Consider the following 22,049-nt stretch of genomic DNA (forward strand, 5'->3'; position numbering starts at 1 on the left):
CTAACAACATTTCACATGTGAATGTTAAAATACAACACAAAGAGTCTGACAATGTAACCTTTACACAGAAGCGAGGACTAAATGCAAGTTTAATATAGCCAAGGTAACATGCACTGCACACATTCCAGGGCAGAGTGGCAGAATGTGACAATAAATGCACAGCTTAACAACTTGTGTTAATGCATACCCACATCCAAAGTACAAGTTACCCTTCAATGTTTCCACTTATGTGGATGCCCCTCAATAGCAAACAAATCCCTCCTTGAAATAAATCAGACCCCTTTTTGCCTAGCCAAGTTGGCTTTGTCAACACAAAAATGATGAAAAAGACATGAGTCGAAAGCTATTGTATAATGGCACTGTATCCATGTCATGCATATCCTTCCAGACTCAAGCTCATACAGCAGTTGTTTGTACCATGACATGATATGGTGGGTGTTCAACATGACTCTCTAGTGCCCTTTGGTGTGCACATTTCAACATGGACCTCAGGTGTCTCAAACATCTCCATGAGAGCATGCCAAATCCTCCTGGGTGGCTCATCCGGGCCTCATAACTATGAGGTAAATCAAGGGACATCAATAGGCTGCCTTGATCTAATCTGTGTCATATGTGTGTTGTATGTTACTTGCAGGGTGTTTTGACAGACAACACACATAGATATCCAGGATGAGTAAAGTATATTTTAGTATTAAAACATGGAGTAGCAGAAAAGACTTATGCCTTCATCCATTCTGACATCTACTTCCACCATAGTTATCTTTGCAGCTTCATTTACATAAACCATACATGATTTTGTTTGGCATGTACTATGTGTGCTGCATGTTGCAGCACACATGGTAAATTGTAAGACAAGTATGTTTTATAAAGATTCACCTTGTTACTACTCTTCTGGGGATGTGTAAAGGTTTGGCCCTGACCCAGGTTCATGTGAGGCTAAGAACCTGGGTCAGTGTCAAACTCCATGGGTCTTTATTGTGAACACCCACTGCAACACACATGCCACACTGCCTTAATATGGACTCAAGCAATGCTGTGCTTCACGCTTCCTTGCCTTACCCAACTATCATGATGTCATGCACAGCTACGCATGCTTGCTTTGCATTACACAAACAGTATGAGTGAGAGTCCTGTGCACCACAACATTCAAGAAATGAAGTTTTCTGTGAGGCAGGATCCTTCTACATGAACAGAATAATGTCAAGAAATATAGAATATTCTTGCACCAATCACCTACCATTTTGTGTCAACATTGCACCACTGTTGTTACGAACCATTACTCAAACAGTTCAAACTCAATCTAAAAGCCAGAGAAGGGGCAATCTGACACCCTTTGCGTGTGCCCAAAAAAATAGACACAAATCTGCATCCTGTGATGCAATGGATTATTTCTCATTCAGGAAGGTGTTCCATATTATCATGCATCCACCAATGGATTTCAGCAATAACTGATTAGACAAGGTATGCAACCCAGGGATTGAAACTTTACCAACGTATCCCAAAGGGTGGTGTGACTCATTGGAGAAATTTGTCTGTGACATTGTCATTGACTATTACCATGTGAGCGGTATTATATAGCACACATAGGTAAAAGGAAACAACTTAATTTGTTGTCTTTTGTGCAGGAAGGGGTCAATTTCTCCACATAAACAATTGTGCAAACAACACAGACACCCTTGCACCATGCTGCAAGGGTGCCTGTGTTGGTGCTAGTCTGCCTGCACTGCATCAGAGCAAGGAGACCAATGCAAATCTCCTTCTCTTCATGTTCATGGTGGATTTCGGACCTCTCCAGACAACAAAGCGCAGTGCATCAAATCAAATTGCCTTGCTTCACTGCATAGCGTCAATGATTAGTCTGCAAAGGGATCTGGGTTAGCCCATGAAATGGCAGCTTGGTGCAGCATGCACAGTGCAACATGGAGCCATTATGAAAAAATGCAACCCTTCGATGTGCAGCCACCAGGGTAATGCAACTCTGCCCCAAACCTGGCCTTAGTGCAAAATGTAATTGTGTGCATTTTCAGAGGTAGTGCAGGATGCCCCTCTTGTCAGCTGTGTTGCTACATAAATAGAAGAAATGCCACTATAGGTAGTGGCTCACCATTGATGCGATTAGTCACATATATGTACACTTTCAACATGCACATACAACACATTCATAGACACCAAGCATGTCCCCTCCAGTAGCCCTATGCAATACACTGATCTAAGTACTTGTTTACATGCATTTCAATACACAATACACTGTAAAACACACATTTGCACAGCTGTATTAAAAAAAAGACACATTTGCATAACACATGAATTTTTGCAGCAATCGCATCAGGCGGTGGTGACGCATCCCAGCGGATGCTTCAGAATAACCACATGGTGCTTCGTCAGGCATTGTGTGAAATTCACGCATTGCCTATGTATCCATTTGAAATGTAAAAAAATGACGCATTCGCTGAAAACGTGACACATATGCCCAGGAAATTATGCAATGACTCTGGCATGCTGCAAACCAGGAACTGTGAAGTTACTTTTACTTTGCCTCACAGTCTTTCTGTCTGTGCTTGACAGAGGGTGTGTTTTAGCTGTGCTGGAGAGTATTGTTTTGCAATTGTGGTAGTGTGTGCTGTCCCTGTAGTGCCCCTAAAGTTTTATGTGTTCTTTTATTTGTTTATTGTATTGTTTTGTGGTGGGTATTGTCTGGTGTCTGTCTTTTGGGGCTTTATTGTTCTTAAGGGTAGTTGTGTTTTTTTTATAGTAATTTAGGATTTTTGGGGGGAGGATTGTTGTTGGGGAGGAACATGTCTGGGAAGGGAAAGGAATGGAATATGAATGCCCAGGAGTTTGGAGGCTTCATGCTGCTCATAACCAACTATCTGCCCAACATGATAGCCAGTGGTGGACAGGTGATCCAGGGATACCCCATGCAGGAGCGGAAGACAAGGTGGGAGAAGGTGTGGCAACATATGATTCTCCTTTACAACACTGAGTGGTCCTCTGCTAACTCAAACTTCACTAGGGGGATGTGGTCAGCTGGGAGGGTGACCTCCCGAGCTACATTGGAGTCCTAGTTGATGGAGAAGTTGGTAAGTACACATATTCTATGAGTTCTTCACTGTGTCTCATTTCCCTAAAAATGATGTGTGTTCATAGTTTCTGTGGCTGTGGCTCGCACATGTGTTTGTGTAAAATTGTCATGCCCCCACAAAACTATGTTTAAAAGGCAGATCATGTCACAGAGAAATAAAACTGACCAGTGTGACCACAATTACCCCAATTTCTCTGTTTACAACACAGTGCACATGAAAACAGGTGTGCTGTGCGCAAACAGATAAAGTATGCACCATTCCATGTAATGGCCTGCAACCAGGGCAGCCGCAAACATTTGCTGCCCTGGAGGCAGCGGTCTTAACTAAAAAATGGAGTGTGTTTAAAGCAGAAGGTCTGTGTTTCACTGTGCATTTGCCAAGCTGCCTGCACATTTAAGTGTGTTTAGAGATCCCATTGTAGGCGGGTGCAGTGAGCGACTTCAACCGCCTGCAAGGGGATGTCTGGGCGGAGCAGAATACCCCCTTTAATTCCTCCAGAGGGCTGCCATCAGGGGGCACACTGACAGTGTACCCCCTTTTAGGTGGTGCACAGTCAGTGTGCCTCCTGACAGCTTATTTGCCTTTGTGCCCGGGTTTAATATATAGGGTAAATACAGAGACAAGGGGATTCCCTCATTTGCATGTGGACATGCCCACATTCAAATTAAGGAACATGCTGTGGCAATATCACTGGCACTATATGTGCCCCCGTGCTATCTGTGTCACAGACAGGACTGCACAAGTGTCTGCGGTCCTTGTGGCAATACGAAAGTATTCCAGGGAATCACAAAGGAAAAGGAATGACTCCTTGATGTAGAGTGTGGCTACTCTGTGCTTTGCACCACCATTCCTTGCTCCATACCTCTCAATGCATGCCAGCCCACGCAGGATGGCGTTGCATGGCCTCACACAAAAGATTGAGCGGACTGAGCCACTGGAGTGGTATTTATAAATTACACTCCAGTTGTTCATGCCTCTTGTGAATGAGGCCCAATTTATGTTACAGGGGATCCCACTCATGCGTAACTTTATCCAAATGTCTGACAGGCTGAATTGAACACATGTGAACATACCTCATACATGTTGGTGTTCAGGTTTTCAAATATAATCTTTGGGGCAGCACAGGGCATGTATGGACAATGTCTGGTACTATGCAGCATTGACAGGTACTGATCTCAGTTAAATTAAGATACGATGGCTAGTGTGTGATGTATTTAGCGTAGTCATGGATGTGTAAAGAGATGAGAAAGGCACAGGTATCACAATACCTAGCAGAGTGCGGTATGTGACTTCTTTTGGTGCAGAGAGCTATGAAAGTCCGCTACCGTTGTGACATTTTGTAGTAGTGAGATATTTGAACTGGTTCCACAATCTGGCCAGATGCATGTTTTGGCTCATTATGTGTGTACACTTCAGCCAGCCTTACCGATGGGTATTGTTAAGGCATGTCAGCTGTGCTTTTTGGTTCATTGCAACCTGGAGCGTTACACTGACAATTACTATTCATATGTACTGTGTATTGCTTGCCCACAGTGTATGTGTTTTACATTCACAGTGCAATGTCTCATGTTATGTCTTGTAGGTGGACCAGACCCATATACAGTCGGTGAGGTAGAGAGCTTTAAGGATCCGGATATTACCAGTGAGTGTCATCCTGAATTCTTATTGTGTAGTGCAAGGATTGTGTGTGATGCAGGGAGCTGTGTTCACTGCCAAGTTTAATGTGCTTGCCTGACACAAAGAAAACATATGTCATCTAAAGGATAGTTCAGAAAGCTAGATTTTATTTGTAGCATGTGCTGTCGCATCTGACTATTGTCAAGGTGAATATATTGCCAATCTCTGATGCACCACATGATAGAAGGGCAGATAGAGGAGCCATGACCAAAATGCCATAGTTTGTGAAAATATGTGGTAATGGATTCATAGGTGATCATGGCTGGTAATGGTAACCTGTCCAAATGCATACCAGATGCACAATTCTACTGTAGTTGCTCACATTGCATTCTCTGTCCTATTAGCATGGCTAGTACACCCAGGAGGGGAGGAATCACACAACAGAAAATACAGGAGGACTCTGGGCGATATTTACAAGGAAATGATAAGCCAGGCAGGGGGCTTTGCGTGGACTTATAAATATGGCCCTGCTGTGTGCACCACAGGACAATCATTGAATGTGATGCCCTGGGGGGACAGAGGGGCTTGTAAATAAGCCCCTAAGGGTAGCAAGGCCAAGTGTCACCATTCCAGACATGATAATGCATTTGAAGGCCTCACTCATGTTGAAAAATGCCTCATAATCTATAGTGGATACATAAACATACCTTTGCTCTGTCTTCCCAACAGAAATACTAAAGTGTGTCGACCAGAGGCATATTTACACAGCATAGTCATCCAACATGCAATTGACAATCCATGTCCAGGTTATGTTGGACGTGATATGTCACAAACAGGATCACACTTTGGACAGCAATTGCTATTTACATCACAAGATACCTGGGCATATGAGATGTAGAGCATGCATGCACATGCCCATCACATGGATGTGCTGAGGTCTGATGTGCAGCAAGGTGACATTAATATCTGACACATAGGAACAGACACTAGGCTGTGTAGAGGGGCACATGCTATTACATTGACTGCATGTAATGAGCTGTGGCATGGTCCACCATGGACTTACATCAATTCATTTAGGAGATGTTTCATACATTTCTGTGTGATGTGAGTTAGCGATCCACCCTCCATTGTTAGATCTTATATCTGGCACATGTTATCGCTAGTTAGCAATGTGTTCTGATATGTGTCCTTGCCACATCAGGTACACATTGTTGTGATACAATACCTGTACTTTGCAGACATTGCTCATCTTACTTTGCTAATGCCAATGGAATCAAGCCCATTGAATGATGCAGAAGGGACACTAATGATCAGTAACTATGACATGCGTACCATACAATGGATACACAACACCATTGTTCCTAAGCATACACTGTAATCATGTGGCCATACCTAGATGTGCCAAGATGATGCAATTGCATTGGCCAACATTTGCTAAGCCTTGGTACTTTGGTTTTAGTAAATTTGGAGATGATAAATTATAGGTAGGTGTATGCTCACTTTAACCTTAGAGATAGTTTTTGCCATTATGAAGTGCCACGTGATGTTTGAAACTGAAATTACATATTATGATGATTATACCAGTTCCTAGTTACCTTTTGTCTGACAGTTTTTCATTCTGCTTAAACAGACAACATGACCCCGGAGAATAAGAACGCGCACTACATCCACGCTGAACGTTACTACCACTTCCGGCTCAGTGCCTAAGCCTATAAAGCAATGATGAAGCAATTTGTTGAGGAGTGGTCATCTGGGAAATGGCGCATAACACCACAGAGATGTTGATGCAGACCAGGATGGTTCTGCAGAACCTGTTGCCAGCACGTCCACCAGCCAGCCCATTGGATCGGCATTACCCCATGCTCAGGACACAGGACATGTTAACTCCTTTGAGCAACTAATATTGAAGGGCGTTTCTGACCTCAAGTAGCGAGTAGCTGGCTTGGAGTACAAGATTGACACAGTACTTCAACTCCTCCAGGATGTGACGCAGGCTGTGGATAGACTTTCACCCCCCCCCACTTCCCCAATGGGCCACAGGGACACTTTCTGTCCTTCCGCATGTATATAGTTGTTTTTAGGAAATAAGGTTTTAAAGCTAAGTTTAGCGTTATTTAGTTAGTGTAGAAGTAGTGTAGGTATAGGATTGTAAGGTTTTAGGTGCGCTTGGTAAAGTTTTAGCGGGTAGGGAGCTGTAGGGTTTTTGTGGGTGGGGGTTGACGTGTTGTATACATGTTTGAAAATAAAATGTGAAAAATAGAACAAATATATATACTTGTTCAAGATTATAGGGGTCATTCTGACCCTGGCGGCCGGTGACCGCCAGGGTCACCGGCCACGGGAGCACCGCCGACAGACCGGCGGTGCTCCGAAGGGCATTCTGACCGCGGCGGTTCTGCCGCGGCCAGAAAGGGTAAACCGGCGGTCTCCCGCCGGTTTACCGCTGCCCTTGGAATCCCCCATGGCGGCGCAGCTTGCTGCGCCGCCATGGGGGATTCTGACACCCCCTACCGCCAGCCTGTTCCTGGCGGTTCGCCCGCCAGGAACAGGATGGCGGTAGGGGGTGCCGCGGGGCCCCTGGGGGCCCATGCCATGCCCATGCCAATGGCATGGGCACGGCAGGGGCCCCGTAAGAGGGCCCCGCAAAGTATTTCAGTGTCTGCTGTGCAGACACTGAAATACGTGACGGGTGCCACTGCACCCGTCGCACCTTCCCACTACGCCGGCTCCATTCGAAGCCGGCGTCCTCGTGGGAAGGTTGGTTTGCCCTGGGCTGGCGGGCGGCCTTTTGGCGGCCGCCCGCCAGCCCAGGGCAAACCTCAAAATACCGTCAGCGGTCTTTGGACCGCGGAGCGGTATTTTGACGGGGGAACTTCGGCGGGCGGCCTCCGCCGCCCGCCGAAGTCAGAATCACCCCCTATATGTTTTAGTAGTTTTTGAATAGGTGTAGTGTATGTTGTATTTGTATGTAGATGTGTATTAAGGGAGGGTGGGGGGTTTGCTGTTTAACCCGTCATCTTATATGTTTTGAGTAGAGTGAGTTGAGATAAGGTAGTTTTAGATGTTTTTAGGATAAGATAGTTTAGTTCATATTTCATAGTTTAGATTAGATTTGGTTTAGTTTACGTAGGTGAAGGTAGTGTAGATAGGTATTTTCTGGAGGCTAAGTTTTATCTTTATGTAAAATATGTTTGAAATCTACAGAACAGTCTAGCTCATGTTTTCTGTGTAGGTGTTAGCATATGTGCCTACGTAATATTAACTACATGCATTTTTCTTTGCTAGCATTGTTTTTCGACATGTGTGACTCAGTGAAATGCTTATGGAGAGGAATCTGTTAGGTTGGGCATTTAATGACATTATGATTGGCAAACATAGTTGTGCTATGTAAATGGCACTCTTAATGTGAAAGGGGACACAGGCCTAACTATGTTGCCTTACTTTCTTGCTCTGTGTGTGTGTGTCATGCCACATGCATTGGAGGTGTGGTGATATAAAACCATTGTCAAGAATCCAGTATCTTTGTGGTAACACACTGACTGACAGGTCCTTGCACATTGAGCCTTCCATCATTTGTTTGTCCAGCAGTGTAGTTCTTTGGCTAATGTCCAGGGATAGATAACCCATCAGTGTTGTGAACTAATTCACCCTCAACATTGACTGCATGTTCAATTTTGCACTTCATGCTTTAGACCTTGGGTGACTACATGCTAGTCTACATACACATAGGGTTCACATGATCTATTCCCCTTAGCCTGTACAGCTTTGCCCGTGGCACCATTACACATGTGTCTCTTTGAGGAGTATTTTCTGTTTTTGCCTCTCACATTACACCACGTTCTATTTAGTCCATAATCCTACAGACATAGAACACACAGACTCATGCATTCATCTACATGTGCAAATGCTGTTGGCTCACAGGTACAGTTCTTACAGCAACAACCCCACACAGTTTTAATTGCCATTGAACCTCCAGACAGTGTCCATGGGTGAACCATTGCATGTGCCATGTGGAGTAGAGGAGTGTTTCAGTGATGAGGAGTCTAAACAAATTGCTAATAGGGAAGATAGGACGCATTGACTGTCCACAAATGGGTGAGCTCATCAGGTGGGACAGCAAATGGAGAAAATTACCAGCTGTGACATTTACTCGCAGAGTGATCAGCATTGGACAAAGGAGGGACTGGTATTTTGGCACAGAAAACTGATGCCGGATAGCTTTAAGTTGGAAAGAGGGGAAGTCCACATCTTTCTCCCCTGATGTATGTTGCTTCACACAAGGGGGGTGTTGAAGGTGCTGGAGGTGATGGCAAAGAAGGCACACACACATCAGGGGCAGATGACATGGATTCCCAGTCCACAGCAGCATTTCTCTGTACCAACAAATGAGGCAGCACTGCACTGAGAAGGGCCGGCTGGTTTGCCAGCAATGCAACGAGGTCACGGTGCTAGGCACCCATAGTGGTGATGTATGTGCCCTGCTTCCGCTCCATGTACTCCAGGATCTTGCACATAGCCCCAAGCTGTGTGGCAACCTTGCTTGTGCCACTTTGGAAGGGCAGCTGTTCATGCCTCTGCCTCATAACACCAGCGATATCAGCCAGGAACTGTTGGACTCCACAGAACAGAGTGTAGGTGCCTCATATAACAGATGAGGTGTCCTCATTTGAACTGAAACACCTATGGACTGCCTATAGGGTGCCCGCCATGGTCTCCATCCCCACCTGCACAGCATCTAGCATTTCCCACTGGACTTCTACCGCCTGACTTTGAAATTCTATTTGGGAGTCCTCAGAGTCCTGGGCTGGGGTGGTGTGGCAGGTGGTGTTTGTGGTGTGCTGGGTGGATCATCTGGAGAACCCGCAACACTGTCATCCCCTTCTGCAACCACAGATAGGGAGTCAGGGGAGCCAAGGACTTCCAGGATGGAGTCCTGATCAAGGGGAGCAGGCTGTCATCCTCAGCTTGATCGTCATCCCAGACAGACAGCTGCACAAGAGGTGTAGGTATATCCTCTACAATGAGAGAGAGCAATGTTAAGGGTGTTCTTTGTGAGATGTTGACATAGGTAAACAACATTTTTGTATAGGATGTCCGTTACATGGGGTATTTGAGTCCAGGTTGCACTGTATTTGCCTTTCAAATGGCAGTATCTCCTCATTATCACTACAACCACTATTACAACAGACTCTTGGACTCAGGGCACATATTTCAACACTGTTACACAGGTCATTGGGCCTACCATTCCTGGATGTATGCAAAGAAATGGTGTCCACATCTGTCAAAGTGATTTTCATTGGTTGACATGATGCCTATAGTAATTGTGTTTTGATATCTTGACTCCACTACTGTTCGGATTACGCCTAATCCCCAGAGTGACTGCATTCCCTGTGCCAGCATTCATCCCACTGCTCCTGTGCATGTGATGTGGCTCTGATGTTGTTATGATCCTGCCATCTGGGTTTCACACTGTACACTATGGGACTCTGCCTTGTTGTGCTGTCTACCATGCACATCATGCATTTATGTGTTGAAGGGTTGAGATTGTGCACAACCCTACACATGTAAAGAACTTGATAGACTGCAGGAATGTGTGATGGCTTGTGCTTCCCATGTAGTTCCTATTTCTGTCTCCTTGTTTGTAATGACTGAATACACTTTGGGGCCCATCATTGTGGACAATGGGAACTATGCACCAAATCAGATGCTATGGTCAATGTCACACTAGGTAGTTTGCTAGCACTGACACTCATCCAAGTTGATAGTTGCCAGTTTTGAGTATCTGCATAGGGAGACACACCCTTTGATTCAGGTCAACTCACTTTTACATGCCTCCTCAGACACTCTTTATTTAGTCCCAGGGAGACAACATACTGCCACACAGTGATTTAACACAGATCATACATTAACTCTTATGTGCCTACAACACCAGCAATATGTGTGACCATGTCCAATGTACTGACATGTTTGCTATTATTATGGCCTATGGTTCAAGCTATACCCCACATGTTAGTAGTGCTGGAAATAGTGACATGTATCTGTCTAGTTTTGCAACATGACTGATAGCATCCACGTCAGTCTACACCCATCACTAACTCCAACTTTGTGTTGATAGACTATTTTTACATGTCCCTTGACAGATCCATATTTCACATCCTCCTACTGAGACATATGTCACAAGGTGATACAATTTCCAGTTAGACTCCCTCCTGCCAGATGCTACATATTCCTCTAGGACCACATGACATGTAGGATAGTGTACCCCAATAGACTCTTCTCTGTCATCCCTTCGCAGCTGCAACACAGGTGTGATACTCTCAGACACAGCAGTGCATGTGCATTGTTGAGGTTACCTTGAAGAACACGTCTTCATTCTGATATCCCTGTTCTGCCATGTCTCCCCATTCAGACACCATGGCAGTTCCACCTATTCACTCATCACTTACATTGCACTGCACAACCATGGGCCCACCAGGGCCACAGATCATCTTTGGTTTCAAAACACATTATCCTGACCCAGTCAGATTTAGTACATGGCATGAGTTTAGGTGGTCTCTACCACTGCAGCTGAAACCTGTGTGGTCTCACCATGCACAACAAAGCAGCTGTGTGCTATATATTGTCATGCCAGTCAATGTACACAAGGCCATTGGTATGTTCCTATGCATTGATACTTCACATACCCCACACCTGACAACCATCTCAGATGAGTTGATTCTCCTTTGACAAGCACATGCCTTTGATTTCCGTAACAGTGCACATTAATGTTTATGGGCCCATGTAAGACACATGGTGAAGGGTGGTGTTCATTGGTAACTTCAGGTTGCATAGGGGTCAGGTATCCATGAATGACATGAAGTTCCAGTCCATGGGGCATATGTTGATGGTGCTTCCACCGTCAATACATAATTTTTTGTGACACACCAGCAGTGCAAACTGCAGACCCATTTCTACAAGGCCACAAGAGGCAACTTTGCATGGCTTCGCCTGGGAGCGAGACATAAATACGACTCATCCATGGCATAGGAGCCTGACTTACCGAAGCACAAGTTTTTTTGAGACATGGCTGTTGCAACGTAGTGATGCGTCATTTCTTGTAAATATGGCCCCTAGTCTGGCTCCATTAGAAACAGTCCAGACAGAACTGCCAAACCAGTTCCCTCCAGACAGGGCCTTATGATGGAGATGGAACTTGAGTCCTAAGGGACAGTAAATGCAGGATCCATGTCACGGCTTACCTATCACACTCAAGGGTGTTTAACTTGCAGAAGCTAAAAAGTAATGTGAGGGAATGCTCGCATCCCAACTACTGGTAATCACACTAACTGCATTCCAGCCAGGCTCACAGATGTTGAGACCATTCTAGTGCACAGGCTGCCAGACCTGCATACTCTATGATCGTGCCTAAAGCTCCCCTGTGCCAGTTTGTTTACAGGCAATTCAAAATGCATGTCTTGTGGTCATACAGGAATGTTCTCCAAAGCTACAAGACTGACACAAATCTGCTTGGGGGAAGGCTGTGCCTGCCATGCATGGTAGACCTACCTGCAGGAAATTTGCCATTACTCATTAAGGCCTGCCAGTTCCAGAACTTTCTCTGTCTCTCCTCTGCTTCAGCTCAGCAGCGCTTTCAGGATGGAAGGTGGCTGGCAGGTGTCTTCCCACTTGTCACCTTCACGTGTGCAATCTCTCCATGCTGTGCTCTGAACCGTGAGCAGAGAATGTTTTTGGTTTATATAGGGTCCACAGTTTCAGTCCAAAGTAGTGTTTTCTAGTTCCACCTGAGAAGGTGACACCACTGCTACCTCTACTACACCAATATGCACCGTCTTTTCCTCCCAGAAGAACCTGATATGCAGGGCGCAAATGCCTCACACTGCTCAGATGTCCACTGACTGCTGTTTCATACACAGTTCAGTACAACTACCATGATGAAAACATGGCTACAGCTGAACCCTGGGGATCTTGAAATATGACGTGCAACCACCAACCATCCTAAGAACTCATACACCGATCCATCCACCCATTAATTCACATGTCCATCCACATGTTTATTCACACACACATTGACTCTCTCACAGATATTCTAACGTCGAAACTCAATGCTATACTCCTGATGTGCCCTCTCGAAATGAACACAAAGTACCATATGTGATCTTCAGAACAGTACACAGTTCTCTACATATCGTCAAACTTGTGGTGTTTTCCAGGGATGCAACTAGACTGGAACATTGGGGAGGGGAGGGCTGACACACCAACCAAAGGAGGGGGAGCTAATGCTTCGAACAATTGGGAGCAGACTTAGAGCTATAACAACAAAATAGTGACAAACTGTGTATTTTAAACATATTTGAAAAACCCAGTAGTATTAGAACAAACATGATTGTGAGTATTTGACAATGTTTATAGATTACATACACAGAACCTTAAAGGAGGGGTTGAGAGAAAGGAAGTAACAAGAAGGTTAAACAGTTTTCAGAACAAAGCACATTAAACAAGTTTTACGTAAAGCTATTTAAAAATGTTGGCCCTTTTTGCCAATTCTCGGACAATTCCTTTCTGACAGGACAACGTGCTCATTAAGTATTTATTATTGCATGTCTAGAAAGGCCCTCTTGCCCAGTTGTTGCCCAGAGGCATGTTTACAGTCTGCTCATCGGGATGTTGCAACATGTGCCTGGTAGAGACTGCACTCATGTACAGGTCTGAAAAAACTGATCTTATTGGGTTACCACACCTGGTTCACTGCAAGTGAAAGGTTTAATTCCTGATTCATCATTCATTCCTCCTGAAACAGACTGATTACTATTAAATACACAATATTATAACATGTTTTGTGCCATGCCACGAATCTGCACTATCTTAACCACCCCAAAGTTGTTGTTAGCACTACATAGTGAGCAGTTCTCATATGAAAGGCATGATTGAGATTCATCCATGCAGTAAGCCACCAGACTGGTGCTTTGTCCCGTGACTATGTCACTCAGAAAGAAACAGAATGAGGGGCATATTTATACTCCGTTTGCGCCGGAATTGCGTCGTTTTTTTTTACGCAATTCCGACGCAAAACTAACTCCATATTTATACTTTGGCGTTAGACGCGTCTAGCGCCAAAGTCCATGGAGTTAGCGTCATTTTTTAGCGTGGACACCTACTTTGCATTAATTATATGCAAGGTAGGCGTTCCCGTCTCAAAAATCGACTCCGAGGCATGTGCGTCGGATTTATACTCCCGGGCAAAATTCACGCCCGGGAGTGGGCGGGTCAAAAAAAATGACATACGGGCGCTTTTGTGCCGTTTTTTAGCCTGCAAAAGGCAGGCGTTAAGAGACCTGTGGGCTCTGAAGGAGCCCAGAGGTGCCCTCCCATGCCCCCAGGGACCCCCCTGTCACCCTTGCCCACCCCAGGAGGACACCCAAGGCTGGAGGGACCCATCCCAGGGACATTAAGGTAAGTTCAGGTAAGTGTTTTTTTTAATTTTTTTTGTGGCATAGGGGGGCCTGATTTGTGCCCCCCTACATGCCACTATGCCCAATGACCATGCCCAGGGGACAGGAGTCCTCTGGGCATGGCCATTGGGCAAGGGGGCATGACTCCTGTCTTTGCTAAGACAGGAGTCATTTCTATGGGGGTTGGGAGTGAAAGAAGATGGCGCAAATCGGGTTGAGGCGAAAAAATTGCCTCAACCTGACTTGCCCCATTTCTTGACGCCCAAGCCCCATATCCCCCTACGCCGGCGCTGCCTGGTGTACGTCGTTTTTTTTAACGCACACCAGACGGCGACGGCGGCTAAAGCCGGCTAACGTCATTCAATAAATACGGCGCCCGCATGGTGCTTCAGAATGGCGTTAGCCGGCGCTAATTTTTTTGACGCAAAACTGCGTTAGCGCAGTTTTGCGTCAAAAAGTATAAATATGGGCCTTAGTGTCTTGTAATAATTTACATTATATCAACCAGCTTTCAATGCTCTTCTGAGTCCCACAACACATACAGTATCAAAACCACTAACATATATTATTGTTAAATCTTGGATGGGCAATATGCTTGACAAAATGCGTAATTTGTAACTAATTTCTTCAGAATGCCTTCCTGGAGAATGACTACCGTCTCTGTAAAGGTGGCTCTTAAATGCCTGTAGTAATTACAGGACAAAGTGTGGTGTACACATTGGAACACTGGAACGTGTGGTGCACAAAGAAGTATTTCTGCCTTGTGTAATGTTTTTGTATTGGTAACTTAATATGCTCTGAGTTAGGCTGCGTTTGACAGCCCCTTGTTTAGTTAGACAGCAGAGTTAAAGTTCACAAGTATTTTGCTTCTAAACTACACTATTTAGAAAGGCATGACAGAGTGATACAACAACTATACAAGGAAGTACTGCTGTTACGCTGTACTGCCTCTCCAAAGACACCCTTCCAGCAAGATCTACATCTGTTTGCACTATGAGAAACTGATTGCAGTGGTTCTTGCTTTAAGCAGCAGTGATGTGCTTCAGGTTACACATTCATTTTATATACAGGATTCACATAGCCACGTTGTCTCTCAGTATACCCAGAGGTCCTTCTCTAAATACCCGAGCTATCCCCTTATGGGGCAATGCTTCTCTGCCAAATAGCCGCAACCCACTCTGAAAGTTTGATTTATTCCAAAATTGCCACCAGCCCTGTATTTACCACCTGTAGGCAACCACTGAACCCAATGAAAACCTATGCATGCCACGCATCACCACAAAGGACCACAAAACAGAAAGCATGCTCATTACTGCCATATATACCATACGCATGATACTGGGCAGAGGAGACATGGCAGATCTCATTCTCTGGATCTTTCTGCAGCATTTGACGTGGTTTGCCATCCCATCCTTATATGCCACCTGCAGGAAATTGGCATCCAAGGACCTGCTCTCCACTAAATCTGGCCCTTCCTGACAGACAGAACATAAGCTATCAGCCATTGCCCCATAACTCACAAACATTTCTGTGGAGTGCCACAAGGCTTGTCCATCAGCCTTACCCTCTTCAAGGCTCACATGATCCCTTTAGCGGGGGTCATCTACACTCACAACATCAACATTCTTTCTTACACCAATGACACGCAACTCAAAATCTCCTTCTCAGACAAGACCCACAATGCATGGAAAAAGTTCACCGACTGCATGACTGAAGTTTCCAACTGGATGAAGTTAACTATCTCAAGTTAAACACAGACAAGACAGATTGAGTGATTTTTGGCAAGACACTTCACCACTGAACTCCACCTGATGGCTGGCCAATCTTAGACCCACACCCACACCAGGGACCTCATTATCTCATTGACATCAAACTGCATCACTGCATTCTGCTTCCATGCCTCGAACATACTGAAGACAATCTTCAAATGGCTGTCAAGAAACACCCGAAAGACTATCACATATGCCATAGTCACCATCAAACTGGACCACAAGAACACCCTCTATGCAGAAATCATCAAGCCACTCACCATAGGACTTCATAATATCCAGACCATGGCAGCCATACTCACTTTAAACCTCCCACCCAGCATCCATATCACACCACCCTTCATGGAGCCCCATCGGCACCTGTTACCCAAAGTTCTTACTCACTCTTTCAAGGCAGCACACAATATTGGACCCACCTACCTAAACAGTTGCATCTCTAGACACCTCTGCTCAGCTGGACCCCTACATGCACATAGTGCACACATACACATAAATGGATTAGGAGCCATGGCACTCTCCTAGAGCCTCTTCCTTTTCCTGTGATCCGCAAGAAGCTGAATACCTGGCTCTTTGAATTGCACTGTTTGCCCTATGTGGGGCTAGACTCTTACTCAGTGGATAATGTACTCTACAAATCCACATAACCTAACGCAACAAAAGGGAAACAGGGGAACACAGATATATGTTTGCCTTTACTACAGATATACTTCAGTTAGGGGGGACTATAGGGTAGGATCAAGATTTTAACAATTCTCAAAATGTCCATTTCTTCACAGTCTTCAAGGCAACAAATCAGAGCTAGGGGTATCTGTTACTTTCCAATCAATTTCTCACAGTTTGCCAGATATAAATATCTTGGGTTGGGTAATATTTCCTCAGAGTCCAGGGACTCCAGTATTCTGCTGCCAACCTATACTAGCGCATAGCCCAGAGATATCATAAACAAGAGATATGAATTGAAAGACTGCACTTCTGCTCAACTTTCTTCTGAAATTATCCACCTGTACTGCATCCAGCGGGTGCTGATGGGCACCAATAAACCAGTGAAAAACAATAAATGCAGATTATTGCCACCATTAGGTGTAAGAAAACCAACCACCTCCACTGCCTTGTTCTCTTGTGGGAGACCTAGAACACAAATGCCACCTTTTTCAAAATCAACATTTTACACAGTTTGACTATGACAATTTCATCAATGGATGTCTCCATTTTCTCTAACCCTCCAGCACAATCACAGTATGGTCCATTTATATCATACATGAGAACAGTCTGTTCATCTCCAACACCAGGGGTGGCACCTCCGCTATGGCGGAGGAGCGTCAACACCACCCCCCCCCCCAAGTAGTAGCAGCTGCAAAACGTTTAAAACAAAATCATAATAAACTGTGTTTATTATGATTTTGTTGTAAAAGGGGCCGGCCATGGGGTGTGACAGGGATCTAGGGGGAGTGCACAGCATTCCCCTCAGTGCTCATGTATGTTTGGCCAGCCGTCTGGGGCTTGCCAAACACACACTTTCACTAGGCTTTCTCCAACCCGGCACTGTGTTGCTGGGCTGGAGGAAGCAGGCACAGACTTCGACTTGGAGCACCCAGCCAGGGCACTCTGTCCAATCTTAATGCTTCTTTCATGCAGTAAAGCAGCATTAGGCTTGCCTGCTGGGCAGGCTGGGAGCCTGTGCCTGAAACTTCTGGCAGCCAGAGGAGCATCAGAACAGGCCCCTTTTCCTTCCCGCAAGCCGTGACTGTCCAACACACAACGTTCAATGTGGTAATAGCCTATTCCCTTTTTTCAAACAAATAAATGCAGTGCTCTCTGAGGGAGGGCATAATACCCAAGTGCTCCATCTTAAATAGGTATTTAACTAAAGGATTCCAAATCTTATAAAATTACCAAATTGTCTATGCCAAAGTGTGTATAATGTTCTCTAGAACAAGCTTCTGGCATAGTTTGTGAAACTAGTACATAATGTTTACATATTTATTTGTGTTTAAAAAGATTAACCACAACCAAGATACAAGGGGTAATAGTTGGGCTGTAATATAAAATCACAGTGAAAAGGTCCCTTGACCATTAGAAAGTTTTTTCCAAGTGTAAAGCATTTGTAATTTGAAATCTGGTCAAGCTCTCATTAGTTTTTAATAAAAAAAATAATACTTGTATCCATTGGGGTTTGGCATGGCACGTTTCTTGTTAGTCCATCAACTAAGGACAAAACAAATGGGAAGGGGGTCTAAAAAAAACAAAAATAGTGATGGTTCTCATTTTTTATTCTTACAGGAAGCTGTTGATGGAGATAACAAACAGTTGAAAGCAAGTATACCAAACTTGGCATGAAAGTCAAACTTTATTCAAGGAAATACCTTTGCTTAGTTTGGTGTAAATCTTTTTAATAGTTTTTGAGAAATTTGCATTAGAAAAGTGATTTTGTAGCCCTCATTTTGAGCCAGCCTGTCAATTAGGCTTTGAAGGATCAACCTGTGTGCATGAAAATTTGAAAGATCTAAATTTAAACAAAAAAATAATCAAATCCAATTGGAAAAGCAGCTTTTTCATCCGTTGTCCATTCTTGGTCTGCAGTCATAAAGCTGGGTTCGCCAACCTAATGTTCTCTGACTTGCTGGCTGCACCTTGATCAAAAATATTACAGCTGTCATTAGAGGACATGGGGGCTTAGTCCTGGCATCCTGAAAAAATGAAAGAGGTTAAGGGGCAGGGACGGCATTCTCATACCTGCTGGCTCAGGTGGAAGGCCCCAAAGAGAACCCCTATGTTATTCATTTATTTCTTTTAAATTACAATTTTGTCACAAGGCTTGCAGGCCATGAGGATGGATTTGCAGTTATTCTCATAACAGTTCCTGTGGTCCTTGAGCCCTCAGCAAGAGCTCATGAGCCATTCATGGACATTTTGTGTGTGAATTATGGTTTGCGTGGCTGTTGTGCAAGTTATGGATTGTAGTCCTAACCAAATTTATGATTTTTTTAAAATTAAATGTACAATTAAAAAAAAAAAATTTAAAAGCCTTCTCCACTTTTGAAAGGGGTTTGGATGGCCGGAAAAGTACAATAGCTCCAACCTACACATCCCTTGAAAGAATCCTGTGTCCTGGAAACTGCAGCAGCCTGGACTACAGAGCACGATGGGGGAATGGAGTGGGTGGCAGGGTGTTGCTAAAACCCTTTTAGCCGAATGGCCGTTGTGCGCCTTTTACAAAGTATGAAGCTCTTTCAAGTACTGCGGATGCGAAGTTGTGAGACAATCATGTTTTAAAAATGAAACATGTTTTCTTAATGGTTCAGCTGCTCACAGATGCTACGTTCAACAGGTTCCTACCTAGCCACTTTGCTAGGCAATTGCGCCTCCAATGCCAGTACTGAACATTTGCGAATAAGTAAGGACATAAATGACAGCTACAGTATAACAGGTGGGGGAAAGGTTTAGGAACAGCCCTAGCTCCTCGCGCTTCCCAAGTTGTAACCAGACCATACAGGCAGGATTAACCCTCATTCTCAAAGAACCAAGACACCAAGCCATTCCGGCGTTAGAGAATTCCCACATTCTCAGGCTGTATTTATTAACCATCATAAACACGACAAGAGAGAACAGAGCAATAAAGATGGGAAGTACATTCACATTTGGTAAAACAACTGTATTTACAGTCAGGCAATACAATTCAAGGAATACATTGACATAAACAATTGTACACATTAAAATAATCGCTTGGCGGAGTTATGTTTGACCACTGCTTTTGGTTCCTTTGCTCGGGGCTTCACCATATTTTGGATTTGCAAGACCATATCAGACAAACCCAGCTGTTTGCTCAGAATAGAGGAAACCTGGGACAGCAACAAGCTGGTCCCCCAGCCTAAGAAAAACAATGCCAGAGTCACCCAATAGAGTATCTCCCTGGCCAAGCATTCGGGATGGGGCAAACCTGGACCTCCCAATCCCTGAAATATCCCTCATGGCACCATAGATGCTCCTAACCCTTCCCTCCAGCAGCGTATCCCTGCCCCTAGTGGGACATCGGCATAAGGCTACTTCTCTCTTGGGTTCAACTGTACTTATTCATGACTGCAAGGTTTCCATGTGTCTTGTAACCAAACATAACTCTTCCTCTGCCACAGACCTGGGTTGTTTGCCAACCACCCAGCCCTACCGCCCAAGCTTCATGCCCTGGGGTGCTCAAAATTCTGTACTGCAAAAGCAACAAGGTTGTCCAAAGATTGCATTGCCCTAAGCTGACTAGTGTATCCCACCCCTGTGGAAGACAGCATCCTCCCGAATGCATCCGTGAGGGATTTAATGTTAAGAGAGCTGCGCTCAAAAATTGCCTCAACCAGCTATTTAACCGCCTCGCCGACTCATTGAGGCTTTTGGAGGACCAATCAAACTGCCATATTCTCCTGGGGATGATGTGGGACTAGACAATGGCTGTTTCCGGGTATCTCTTGGCAAACCACGAGATTTCTACTAATAAGTTGTCACATAGGGTCCTTCTGCCTAGGGTTGCCAAATCGTTGCCACCAATGTGGAGGATGATGAGTGCCTGTGGCAGAAGCCTCCCAGACACTGTTTCCTCCTTGACCAGTTCGGTAGACAAGTCCAAGTAGAGACCTCTCCTACTAGTCCAATGGAAGCGTAGGCCGGCACCTGCTGCATGCCGGCAGAAATGACCCCGCGAGAACGTTAGAAGGCTATAGGATTATCGGGGCACAGTAAGGGAGGCAGGGTCTGGGGTGCAAGTTTAAGTTTAAGGTGGCACAATTAAAGATACAGAGCGCAACAAAGTGCATGGTTAAAATTATGGGTACAGGGGTAAAATGACAGGGTTGAGGTGTCAGAATTATTTATATATTGTACACAGTTAGGCTTACAGGGTTAACGTTACAGGATTTTACATATAGATATTAAAGTGCAATGTAATGTCATTTTATAATAATGCTTGTGTATTGCGCGCCACATGCATTCCTAAACAACCCTCTGCTTTGGCATTTCCTTTCGCAATAAAAATATATAATTTCGCTCCCTTTGTGTTGAAAATACATTGTCCTTAACTGTAGCCTGAGGTCTAAAGGTGCCTCCCGTGGAGCGCTGTTTGTGTAACCTAAGAGGCGCAGCCTTCAGTCCTTGTGGTGTTCTGTCATGGCCTTTCACTCTTCTGAAGTACAATGGGAGTTATAATACCTGTTATTACAGGGCTCGACAACCCCAAGGCTGATTTGTGTTATCTAAGCTCAAACTATTGTTTTCTCACCCCATTCACTTTGCAATAGCACGGGCCATTCATTTTTAAGAGGTTGTATAACCCTGTGAAAAATAATTCCTATTTGTGAAAGTGTTTCAGGTGACTGACTGTAAATCTAAGGTCAAACGCGTAACCCCGGATGAGTGCTACATAACTACGAGTTATTTTTGTATTTTCATTACATGATGTTGAGAGAGCGTAGCTTATATACTCAATATTAACATGAAATGTTTATGAACTAATGCATAATAATGCCGCATAGAAAATGTATTAATGTGTTTCTGCTAACGTGCACTTGAAATGTGCCCACGGGGAGTGGCCTTCAATGTATACAATGATTAATCAAATTGACTAATGTTGTAGAATGAATGTGCTAATGTATGGTTTTACACTAAAAATTAAGGGTTATATGCTAAAGGTCTGCTAATAAAACATTAGGCCTTAGTTAGCATGAGTCGAGGCCTAGCTGCCCAGTTTCATATTAAATGTGTTTTTCTAACGTACAGTGTGCTGACTTGCTGAAGGAAACGAACTCGTAATTTTCCAAAAGCTAGAAGATGAAGTGTAACTGTAGTAGATCCGTTCTCATGAAATTCGACTTGCTCAAGGAAACATTCTTGCTGAATGCAATAGTGTAGACTAGTTGCAGGTACAAGGTCGCCTGAACTGGTACAGACAATGGAGCCACTGACTGAAGATGCGAAAAGGGCCACGAGAGTATGAAATCATACCGCTGAAGATGTCAATCATAAGGCATAAGGACCAATAAACTATGTGAGAACTGTTATGGGGTGACAAATTTGATGAACTCATCGGAAACTCATTGGATGAAGATAGTGGGGTGCCAACCCTCATCCAATCAAGAATTAGGGGACTGTAC

The sequence above is a fragment of the Pleurodeles waltl genome, chromosome 2_2, assembly GCF_031143425.1.
Source record: "Pleurodeles waltl isolate 20211129_DDA chromosome 2_2, aPleWal1.hap1.20221129, whole genome shotgun sequence".
NCBI lineage: Eukaryota > Metazoa > Chordata > Amphibia > Caudata > Salamandridae > Pleurodeles > Pleurodeles waltl.